Genomic DNA, 12,737 nt, shown 5'->3' on the forward strand with positions numbered 1-12,737 from the left:
TAGACACATTTTTGTGATTCAGCAATTCATTCATTAGAATCAGTACTTTTTTTGCATCATCATTCAAAGAAATTCTTACTGCCATTTACACAAAATTACGAAATAAAGGTTACTTAGATTTGCAAACAATGAAGCAAGAGCACGCTGTGCCACTCAGCTATTCAGATTCCCAGTGCAGAATACTTACTGTATTTCATCATTTTATATCTGTTCATATTAAAGCATTATACTTTTGGGGGGAAAAAAAACCACCCAAAATTCATAAAAACCTTTTTTTTTTTTAATGGTCATGATGTCAGATACATTATAGACCTCATTGTATTCCTTATATGGCAAATCATTTTTAAACAGAAACCAGAAATAAATTACCCTCATTCTCATTTTTATTTTCTCCTTTAAACAGTCTTCTGAGGGCTCTCAAAAAGCTTTCTTCTTCTAGTAGATGCCTTCTGTTTAGTGATCATTCTTGTCTAAGTTATGTAAGAGACAAGCTTTACTCTGCTTCTGCTTCTAACTGAGAGTTCATGACAAAAGAGAGCTTCACAATTTTTTTTGCTTAAACACTTATTGGAAAATCTCTGCTTTTCTCCTCTTCCTTCTGCCATCTGCGCACAATTTTTCCTAAGTTAAAAGAAAAATATTTCCCAGATATGTGTTTTTTATTTATGTAAAAATACAGTGTACAATTAAACCAGAATTTAATGTTTATGCTTCATTTACTTTATTTACTATGAAATACCCTAATGCTTATGTGATTATAGACTTATCTCCCAAAATATAATTTCTTGTCTGAAGGAGCAAATTCCACTTTTTTCATTTCCAAATCAGGTTGTCTGCACTTCTTTCCTCTCTCTTATTTTTTATAGAAGATACGACATATTCTGCCGCAGAGCACTTCAATATCATAGCACTGTCTAATAATTACAAAAGAGCACCTTTTTAATGAAGGTATTGCTTCAGCTATCATGTGATAACCTGGTGTACTGTATTTTCTCTAAACTGCATACCTTTACTCAGAGTTATGGATACTTATTTTTCATTTTACCTCAGAAACTCTGGTTCTTTCCAAAAGCTCAAAGAACTTGACAATGGCCTTCTATTGCTGGGGTGAAAGGTTTTTTTTTCAGTCCAAGCATCATCTTAATATCCTGTGTACCAAAGATAAATGTCATATTTTTTTAAAGAAAAAAAAAATTGAAGCTCCAGACAAAAGCAACTGGGGATATTACAATGGMATAAATATGTGCTCTGTTCTCTAAGACTTTATTGATACATTATGAATAGAAAAATATTTACCATTGCTACTTTCTTGAGTGTTTCAGTATTCTTTTAGGTTTCTATATATCATTTATATTCTATTGTATACCTATCTCTTGATACTGTAAATCTAAACTGAGTATCCATAAKCAGCTGAGTGTGTACAGTTTACATTGATATTCTCACAAGGTGATGGAGTTCATTTCAGTTTTTCTCTTTTCTTTTACATGACCAGCATTATATCAGCTAATCTCACTGGCCTTTATGGACCTCAATGCACTGCTCTTCTTGATTATTCAGTTTCTCAATTCCTTTTTCATAGAACTAGGACACTCTAGTAAATATGGTTGTCTAGAATGTTTGGCTCATTTTCCTTTCTTTTTAATGCAATTATTTTTATTTTTTTAATTTTGGTTGGAAAAATATTATATATCTTCTCATAAATTTTTGTTTTGTAGTATGCTCTGTCTTCTTGGTTTGCAGAAGAATGGCACTGAATTAGCTCAAACAGAAATGTCCTGTTCTCTCCTCTTCTCTTTTCTCCTCTCTTCCCCAATATTCCATTTCATTCCATGCTAATATAACATAGGGAAAACAACAAATYCTTTGTGATCACATTAGACTTACATCTGTTCTGTAAAGGTTTTGTTCAGTTGGTGTCTTTTGTTTGTTAGCTCATTTGTTTATGGGTTGGTTTGTTTGGGTTTTTATCTTCTATTTACACTATCTTCTGTCTTTGATTGGTTTGAAGTTCACATTTACATTATTACAGACTTTTTATCAARATTTCCTGTGATATCCACAAAAAACATTTTATAAAATTTTTATATATTACTGTCAAACTCACATTAGATACCTTTTTTGTTATCTTCTGGTTTTCCTACAGAAATTTGACAGGGGAGGGGGAAGTTTTTTTCTTGGAATTTTTCTAACTTAAGATTAGAATCTTTCTATAGAAAAATAATACAAAAGTGATTTTCTCTCATTTTGAATGGTTATGCAAATCTGGATTTCACGGATTACTTGATACCTATTGATTATTTCATTTTAAATTTTAATACAATGATGAACTAATCCACTAATCCTTGCTGAATACAATGGTAGAATCCTTTAGGGCTGCATCAGAACAGCAGTTCAGCAAGCAGTAACAATATGTGAGAAGTATATACTCCCACAACCAAATATAGCAATTTATCAATTTCTGAATCTTCAAATGCTTAGCATTGCTACTTCTATTCTTGTCATAATGAATTACAAAGCACAAATCTTATTCATGTGAATAGGAATTCTTAATCCAGCACAATATTATGCATAACATTTGTAGAACAGCATAGCTGGATAATTTTCTGAAGAATTCCGCATTGTGTTCAAGAATATTCAAATGCCAAAAAAAGTRAGGCGTATGAGAAGCTCACTGCAATACTGACAAAAATAAAATGTAACATTTAATTTGAATTTTCAAGGAAATGTATTGCATTTGATTATTTTGGGTTTCAAAAACCTCATTAAAATTATCTGCTRCTGAGGAATGAAAGACAAGCACAGAATCAATAAATATTCAGAGAATGTGAACATACTCAACAGTATTCTATAAAGAAAGCATTTGGGCTCCTTAGCATATGCATGATTTGAATACCCATTTAAAACAAGGAATATGAATCAAAATGTAGTTTCTAGAATTTACAGTTTCTCTGGGGTTCTAGGATTTGACTGTTCAGGTASTTGGTACTCAGCTCCTTGGTAAATAAGATTTCAGTAAAGGGCATGGGCGTCTTTAATTGTAAAGTTATCTTATTGTGAGAGATGCCACAAATGAGTAGAAGTGCATTTTTCAGCCTCAAGTATTTTCAGGCACAGTTTATTTGCTGAAAATTGCTTGTCCCAAACTACTACATGCAACCCAGACTACCATAAACCCAGGGGACATGGTGCAGCATATCATAATTGTAGCCAGGGAAAGGAAAGGAAGGGAAGGGTCACATTTATCAATCTTATGTCTGACGTATTCAAAGCGACAYGRTGGTTTKGGGGAGTTGGTTGAAGCTGTGTTATGTTCAGCCTGAGGCAAGGATTTAGATCAGTAAAATTGAGTTTATGTAAGGTCAAATGTAGGATACCTCACCTAATACCCATTCATAGCAATTTAGAGGCTCCTAGGGTGACAATTCTTCTCATACAAACTTAGCATCTACAGTCCATTTTATTKCATTTCATCTGGCCAATTTCATCTGACTTCCTAATTCACATGCAWATAGTGGAACTTGAGAATGTACAGTCCAAGTACATTTTGATACATACTGTTCAAGTACCCATTTTGATTCGACCGTCTAAGGGAGAACATCCCTAATTTAGCTTTATACAGGTAACAAAATTAGCCGAGCTTAATTTTATCTCTAATGGCTTCACTGGGCAGAAAAGTGCTACTCCATTTATGTCCACATAAATAATCTGTGTAAGGATTACTTACTTAAGGTATGAAAAAGCAGTAAAGAAATGWGGATTTATTATACAGAAATTTGAAAAAGCATAACAGATCCTCAAATCCCTGACTTTATTGCAGTATAGCGTTTTCCCTTGAGGTCTGGGATACAGTGCTTCTACTATATAGGGATAGACTCAAAGTTGGAAAACAATCTTGAATTTCCTATGCTGTTTTATCAGTTGAAAATATGGTCTCCCCAAAATTGCCATGTTGAAGCAGGTGGATTCCTGAAAAGAGGCTGTGAACCCATACAAAGCCCATGCTGGAGCAGGTTTCTGGCAGGRACCTGCAGATYTGTGGAGAGAGGATCCCATTCTGGAGCGGGATATCCCTGGCAGAATTTATAACCCTGTGGTGGACTCACGCTGGAGCAGGCTGTTTGTGAAGGACTGCAGCCCATGGAAAAGTGACCCATGTTGAAGCAGTTCATGGACAACTGTTGCCGTGGGAAGGACTCAAACTGAACAGGTTTGTGGAGGACTGTGTCCTTCGGGAAGAYCCCAAGRTGCAGCAGGGGRAGGACTCCTSTCCCTGAGCAGCAGCAGGAACAACCTGTGATGAACTGACCATAACCCCCATTCCCTGTCTCCCTGTGCTGCTGGGAGGGAGGAGGTAGAGCTTGGTAAGGAGGAAAGGGCAAAGGAAATGTGTTTTTAAGACTTAATTTACTTMTTATTATCYTGCTCTAATTTTGTTGGTAATTAATTCAATTAATATTCCCAGTTCGAGCCTGCTTTGCCCCTGATGGTGTTTGGCGAGTTATCTCTCCCTCTCCTTATCTTAACCCATGAACCCTTTGTAATATTTTGTCTTCCATGCCCACTTGTGGAGGGGAGTCAGCGAGTGCCTGGCATCTGGTCAGGGTCCACCCACTACACATAGCAAAATATTTTTGAAGTATTCTACTATTATTTTTTGACATTCCAAAAGCACTTCCTTTTAGCAAAATAGGGGCAACAAAAATGCCACAAAATTAAAGGCAGTTAGTATGTCTYCTTTAGAAAATTCTTGCTCAAAAAATTATTAAAATGCCAAGAAAATGTTTGAATCCCACTCTTGAACAATGCTATAAATTAAAAAAAAATATCTTTGGTATAGTTATTTGACATCTTGTTTTCTAAAATACTAGATTTTATTATATTACTTCTATTTCACACACAGTTAAATACCATTTCATGGCTTAGCATAAACCAAAACTAGCTACAGCAAAAATAAAATATTTTAACATTCTCTAAGTTGTTGTCATTGGCATTCCATTGCCACTAGATTGAATCTGTTCTYAACTACTGTCATTAGATTAAATCTGTTCTTAAAGATATGTCCCAATGAAAATTGCACTTATTKAATTATTGATTGTTTTTCCTTTCTCTTTCTCCATTGTTAATGTACACCATATAATATGGGTATAGAATCTCCATAAAACAAACTGTGCAACTTAAAAAATGCTAGCATGTAAAGAGTTACAGAATTTTATTTCCATTGTTGRTGGGATTTCCTTGGATTTGTCTGACAGAGGGTCTGTGAGCCATAAAGATTTTTCATCCCTGTAATTCATCCTGTGATGAATCTGTAGACAACATTCAGTGCTCTAAACTATGTTTGCATATGTAAGGCTCAGCAGTTCAAACAGAACCTCAACAATTCACACATTTTTTGAGGTTGTAACCTTAATATATTCTGAAWATTACCAAATCACAAGAGATGAACGCTCTTGCTCTTTTGAAGATGGCTTACCACAGAAAACAATTCATGTCCATATCAGCAGAATGAGCAAGGTGAAAGAGAATTGTTTGTTCACAGGAATTTTCTCTGTGTTTAAACACAATAGTCAGGGAACCTCTGTAAGAGGCCTAAGATGGGAAAGGAATACTCTTTTTTTCCTGCACACACACAATGTGTAATTAGATTGGGAGACTTTTTCACAAAAGTTAACATAATTCAAAGGAATGCTGTAAAGCTTATGAAAAAGGAAACAGTTTTAGGTTACATAGGCACTTAATTAGATGAGTTAAAAATTTTTGAAAGACAAAGATAATTAGAGAGGAAATATGTGCTTTCCCTTTTCCTTATGCCCTTTCTGACAGATTGACATTTGGCTGCTATCAGATGTGAGATGTTGATCTAACCCAGTACATTTGACCTTATGTTTTTATGTTCAAGAAGAAATGTACAGGTCAAGAACTGGAAATATCCCAGGCATTATTATGATCTGAAGACCTCTGCAGAGTGTTAGAGGAGAATACTTGCTGAACAGTCTAGGAGTCTGACTGCGGTGATGAAAGCAAAAGGTATGAAAATTTTAGATTTTACACCAAAAGGATTTCAGGAGATTTCTCTAAACACTAATGGCTTAGAATTTACTTCCTTCATATAGGGCAAAAATAGATGATGTATTATTATACTCAAGGTTCTATTTGAAAATGTCCTATTTCTGACTGAAGATTGGCACATTGAATGACAAGAACTCTAGAAAAAGCATTGACATATATACTATCAAAATTWATCTTCTGCATGCACTGCAGACAAAAGCACCATGCTGCCTGAACATAATTTTAATTTTCATGTTTGTATCTTCTAGAGTTTCAGTATTTTTTTTAAATCAACAAAGATTGATTCAGCATTTTCTGCAGACTTGTAGTAAGAAGTGTATTTTTCATCCCTGGAAAATGATTCTGACATGAAAACGTGCTGTTAGGATTAGAATTAATTATCCATCTTCAGGGTTTGAAAATTCTCCTTGTTATTGTGCATTATTGTTTCATTTCTCTTTCTGTACTGGAGATATTGGATTTATTTCTATGTCTCATATAAAATCTTACGGGAACTGGTTTTTGTTTTGAAGTTACTGAGACAAGTTTCAGTGCTTAAAGAATGAAAGAAAAAATTGTTTTCTGTAAAATACAGTTCAACAGCTATAAAAACTTACTCTTATCTCAATTGTATTTGAACTGGACCTTACTATTATATCTGTCATTTGAGTAAATACCAAAATTTTATCTAGCAGACAGTCTGAATTTAATTTTCTCCACCTCACCTTCTTTCCCTACTTCCCTCCCTGCCTTCTTCCCTCCCACCTTCCCTCCCTTTGGCTGTAYATCCTTTTATCCCATCCTTACTTCCTTTCCAGAGATTCAAASAGTCAATATTTGTATTAATTACCATAAGTTTGTGTAAAAAAATAGTTTATAGAAATTCTTAACATCAGGCTCCCTCTCCTTTTCCAATTCAGCTAAAGAATGTTACAAGTGCTAAGGACATTTATCAAGACAATCTGCAGCTGATTCATTTCTATATCTATTCTGTCTGAGCTGAGCCAAGGAATAGGATTTGCTCAGAAAATAGTAAAGMCCAATAAATCAAGCAAAACTCTTTTGCAGTGTACTTCAGTATTTAATCCACTATCAGCAAGCTTATACACCATWAAATTTTCTCCCTAATGACTGCTCCAACAGCAGAATTTGCACAAAGCACAGAGCATAAATTTTACATTATTGACATTCTCCAGAAAATTATATGTCCAAGTTTTGCAACCTGATAAAATAATGGAGTTCACAGAGAAAACATTTCCTGTAAAGAATACAAAAACTAGCCATGAAATAACTTTCATCATCAAAATAATTATGTTATTAATTTTATTAGCTAATAACCCACCATTATAAAATCTGATGGTGTATTCATGTACATGTGAACAGAATTTYTATCTCTGTTTTCAACATAATAGGAGAAAATAATAGATAATAATGAACACATAAAACAAAAGAGGTACAACTTTGAAAAGCCTTGGGCATCTTTGCCAGGACATAAAGCCGGGGGCATTTACAAAAATTTTCTAATATACTGTGATAGAACTGGTCATAAAAATTGTTTGTGAAAAGTATATTTTAAAACACCATTACTACCAGTCCCAAGTAATGATGCCATGCACAGTTCAGCCTGAAAAGGTGTAAAGGGTCCTGAGAAATCGTTATAAACTAGATTGACCATAAGTTGGTATCCATTAAAAACAGACAAATTTATGTCCCAGACAGCAACTTGTATTAAACTCTACATGCAGAATTGAGAAATCATGACTGTAGAACTTTTCTGTTGTCTTTGTTATATAGAATATATCTCTCATAGGAGAATGACTCTCATGCTCACGAGGAACAGAAAATAATTGTATTTCCTTGCATTCTCTTTATTTGTGWCAGAACAAGCTTTCTGATTTGTTGTTTCCCAAGCAGCTATTTCTTTATATTATATGAGAAAAGAAGTTAAACTCAGAAGCAGTCAGATTACTAAACATTCTGGTTCACATTTTAATTTGCTTTTTTTCATGATCCTGAAGTCCAAAATGTAAGTAGACTTTAGCTTCTGTTGCTCTGATGAAGCAATGGAGATAAAAGAGGTGATGTTCAATCTGTTGTCTTAATAAAAATCCCCTTGGGTTTTGTAGTAAATTTGTGATTGTTTTGAGACAGCTGAACATTGCAACTTGTCTTAAGAGAGTTCTAGCACACACTTTGTAAAAATTAGTTTCCACCAGGGATATATTAAGATGCTCATCTTGTTTGTCCTCTTTTATGCAATGGTATATTTTGTAATACTTAAACACATCGTTGGATTGTTTCCTGAAAAGGTTTTAAAACTTGTCTTTTGGGGTTTTTTCACTGTTACASTSTAAGTGCATTACTGTCTACCACTACCAYTGCTATGAGATTTAGTCATGATGAACATTTTGACCTTTCAAAAGACAAATCCCCTAGACTATTGTTCTCTCTAAAGTTTAAAATTCTGTACAGGCACTACATAAGTTTTCTCAGTAGTTAAAATGGGCAGTGCAGTTATATTGGTATTTAAGTAAAGTATCCTGTGTTTTTGCCAGAAATAATTAGCATGTCAATGTGATAATTAATAATTAAAAATTCAAATTGTCATATTTAATGCTTTGCATGTATTTGTAATTGTCATTGACTGTTTCAGGACCTTAGTTTTAATTAAAAATAAACAACAATGAAAGTATGTAGCATTTTCAGATACAATATTAATTAGTTTGTTGTGAATTACAAGGTCCAGTGGGAAATAAATAATTTGCTAAGCTGCCTTAATTGCCCTACAAAGTCTCTGTAAAAAAATTAAGTTTCATGAAAGACATTCCAGTCATTTGACAAAAAGCAGYATCTATTGGTTTATTCAGTGTAGCAATTTTTAACGGTCTAGCAGAAAGTAATGGGATCATTAAAACTAAATTCTCCTCTCCTGTCAGCACAATAGAGCACTTATTATCTATTCTGCTCTTCTTCCTTGCAGAGAACTCTTATTGCTGGCACTGGTGTTTCTACACATGCAGGAAGATCAGAATAGCCATATGAATCCATTCTGTTCACATGAAAGGGGAAAATTTGGACAGAAGACTCTAACAAAAGCTTAGGACTGAATTTTTCTTTTAGACACTGAATGGAATGCCAGCTGATACCTGTTGGAAATTCACATAAAGATTGAGAATAAACAGCTGGGATTATATGTCCCTAATTTCCATGACAAAAAAAAAGTTTCTTTTTTGTCTGTCTCACAGGTTTCTAACATAGCCTACTGTTGTAATAACTTAAGGTTTGCCTGATTCTAYTTTCCCTAGATGCTTTGTGATGCTATATCTTTGGCTCAGCTTATTACCATGACACACTAAGCCGGGCTGGACCCCAGGACAGAAAATACTGTCCTAATTTCTCGGACAATATGTCTAAACTGATAGTCTCAGACATTTCTCTGTTCCAAGGGACACCACTGACAGGCTTCAGCACATATGACACATAGAAGCAAATATTTATCTTATTTTTTTTTTTTTTTATTGCAGTCAATAAGGATGTTGAGAATTATTTATGCAAGATAACTGGGTGTCCAATTGGAGCATTCTGAATTTCTGTCATACATTCCACTCAAGTTCAGTGTAAGCCCTAAATGCGAGGTCCGCGATAATATGGTGCTCAAAATAACTTTCTTACCAGTAATTCAGAATGTATTGCTTCTTTTACTCTGAATATACATATTGATTTCATGTGGGACATATAGTATTAAGTCTTGTCTTTGGTGTAGATCAAACCTGAAGTATTTGTAACTATTTCTACTTTTTACAGTTTTCTCATGTTTTCTTTAATACATGGTCAATGTCAATTAAATGTTTTATTCTTTTTTTTTCTCTCTCTCTCAAACCCCTCAAAACCTCAAAAACTATAACCTCCATAAACCTCAACCAAACCATAAAACAACCAATGGCACAAAAAGACAGTCCTCTGAAGAAAGCATCAGCATATTTATAGATTAGGTTCTCACAGAGATTAATATAAAGGAATTCACGTTAACAGAAAATTTATAAAAAAAAAAAAAAGAGCATTTCAGCACAGGGTGATACTTCTAGCATTCTCTATGTAACATGGAAAGAAATGATGCATATACTTACAATTATTTTCTATATGTTCTCTCAAAAAAGAATTCACATGGTCATCCTTCAAACAAGTCTCTGTTTAAGTGAGCTGGAACATCAGTTTAAAACATAATATAAGGCTTGTTGGTATGTAATCTTAGATTCATTGATGGTCAATGTTTAAACAATTGTATGTATCCCTTTCCCTAGCTCATATGCAGCTATTTAAGCATAAAATTTTAATCTGCTCTTCAAAACTAGATTCCATCCATAAAGTGTGACACCATTCCCACTCTGTTACTTCATGGATATTTAAGAGGCTGAATGAAAATTCTGACTAATGGACTTAAGCATCAAGTTRCATAGACAAGGTGAATGAAATGTGACTTTTTTTCTTTCCTTCTCCATTTTAATTATGGCAATCCTGAAATAGAAAAKGTGATCATATAATTAAGGACTATATTAAAAAGAGTATGCAAAATACTCCCAAATTAACATTTCATCTGGCCTTAATGCTACTATTTCCTACTTGCACATACTTAACAATTTACCACTCTCAGGGAATCTGAATAAGTGTATTAAAATACATGGGACAACTTTGTGAATTATGACAAAGCCATTTGGGGCTTCCCTGTTTGAATTCAATTAACAACTAAGTCTCAAAGGSCAGATACCAAACCAAAGACCCCAAACAGCTTATCTAGGATAAGGAAACATAGATAATATGTACACAAAATAATTTGTTGATAGTGTAAATAAAAAATTAGGAGTCTAACCATGACATTAGGAATCCAGTTGCCACAACATTAACACATACCCATTCAAGTATTCTATCAGTCCTACTTCCCAATGACAATAATTTTAATTTATATGCTCAAGCTTTCCAGATGCTTTCCCTATTTCTGCTATTATACCCTTGCTGTGCTGCTCTGGGTCCTTAAGCAGCTGCGTGTTGGAAGGGTTGCTGCAAATTTTTAGTATGACAAATACTTTGCCTAGAGAAATACAATATTGGATGGTTGGGATTTCTTCCCCCTTCCCATAGAATTCACTGAGGACTACTCAAAYAAATTTTCTAAAACACAGTATGCCTTGCTCTTTCTTCATACATGATCTTTTTCTCTCGTCTTTTTCATCCCCATAACCTCTTGACCTGTTACTTTAAGTTACTTTCCTTTGATGATCAATAACTGGAGATCCATGACCTGCATGAAGCCCTGGGCTTTCTGGCTTCATCCTGTGCCTGCATTTTAAAGACTGCAGTCATGTATTATATTCCATTGTCACAGACAATTCTGCACTGAATGGCTACTCCTTGGTACTGTTAGTGAAAGTTATGGTGATAACAGTTTAACAACAAAATAGCACAAAGCTAAACAACAACTAAAACTAATAATTTAACAGTCCTCTCTCTGTGGTATTGTTGCTGTTAACTAATCTGAAACAAAAGTYCCTGGTAGATCAAAAAATGTCTGTACAAAGCAAGTCTCATAAATCCTAGTCCCAAGTCCATGCAGAATTAATGAAAAGCCTGAGTTTAGTTACTRGGAATGCAAGTACTGTAATTATTGGTCTACAGTGCTATAGTCTACACTGGTGCCRCATTTCCATTTAAAGGTCAGAACTATTTTTCCCAGGAAGGGTCTGCTTAAAAACTATACTTTTAATTAATGAAGAGAAAATGATTGGTTCAACAAAATTGCATTTATTTGCTAGTTTTCTTTTGTAAAATCTTTAAAGAAAATGGAAAAAAAAATCCAGCAAATGGAGACTTAGTTGTTCAAGTATAACTATTGCAGAAAATGCAGGGTTTATCCCAGACAAGGCTGCAATGATTTGCCTTACCTCTTTTAGTGAAAGCTCTCCATAAAATTGTATTCAAAGTGCTGGGTTGGGAAAGGAGAGATGGATTCYTTTTATCATCAATTCTTTGGTGATAAGAATTAAAGTCAACTTTGCAACATTTATGAAATTTGTTGGAGGCTCCAAACTTAATGTGACTTTGAATAATTCAGCAAATTCCATGACATTTTGGGTTAAAAGGAAGTATTTATGTTAATTCTGGTACAGATGGCTTTATTTTTGCACAGTGTAAAGTTGTTATCACAATGTATGCAATTGCATTTGCAAGAGGTTTTATYATCTGGGTATCTGCTTTGAAAAATATTTCCCACAGCTATGTCACTACCGCAGATAAATACCCAATGCAAACAATTCTTTGATGATCTATCAGTAGGTCTTTGTTTGAAAATATCTGTGGGGACAGTTCTCTAGTAGAAAAATGTTTATTGGCTTACTTGTGTAACTCATCTAAAATTCATTGATAATCTAATGCTTTCTGAAAATCCCCCATGTTTTATAATAAAAAAAACTGAAACAACAACAAAATGACACAAACAAACTAATGAATTACAGTCTTTTATAATAACAGCTAGTCTGTATATGGAAGTTCAGCAGTACCACAAATTCATTTGTCCTGAAAGAGGAAATGTTTGGTTGAGACTGAGATTTCTTGATCCTTAGAGATCCTCATGAGCACAACTGAAAAAAGCCCTAAGCATCCTTCTCTAACTAGACTTGCTCTGAGTAGGATGTGGA

Source organism: Malurus melanocephalus, unplaced genomic scaffold, assembly GCF_030028575.1.
Source record: "Malurus melanocephalus ecotype Western Australia unplaced genomic scaffold, MMel_1.1 scaffold_124, whole genome shotgun sequence".
NCBI lineage: Eukaryota > Metazoa > Chordata > Aves > Passeriformes > Maluridae > Malurus > Malurus melanocephalus.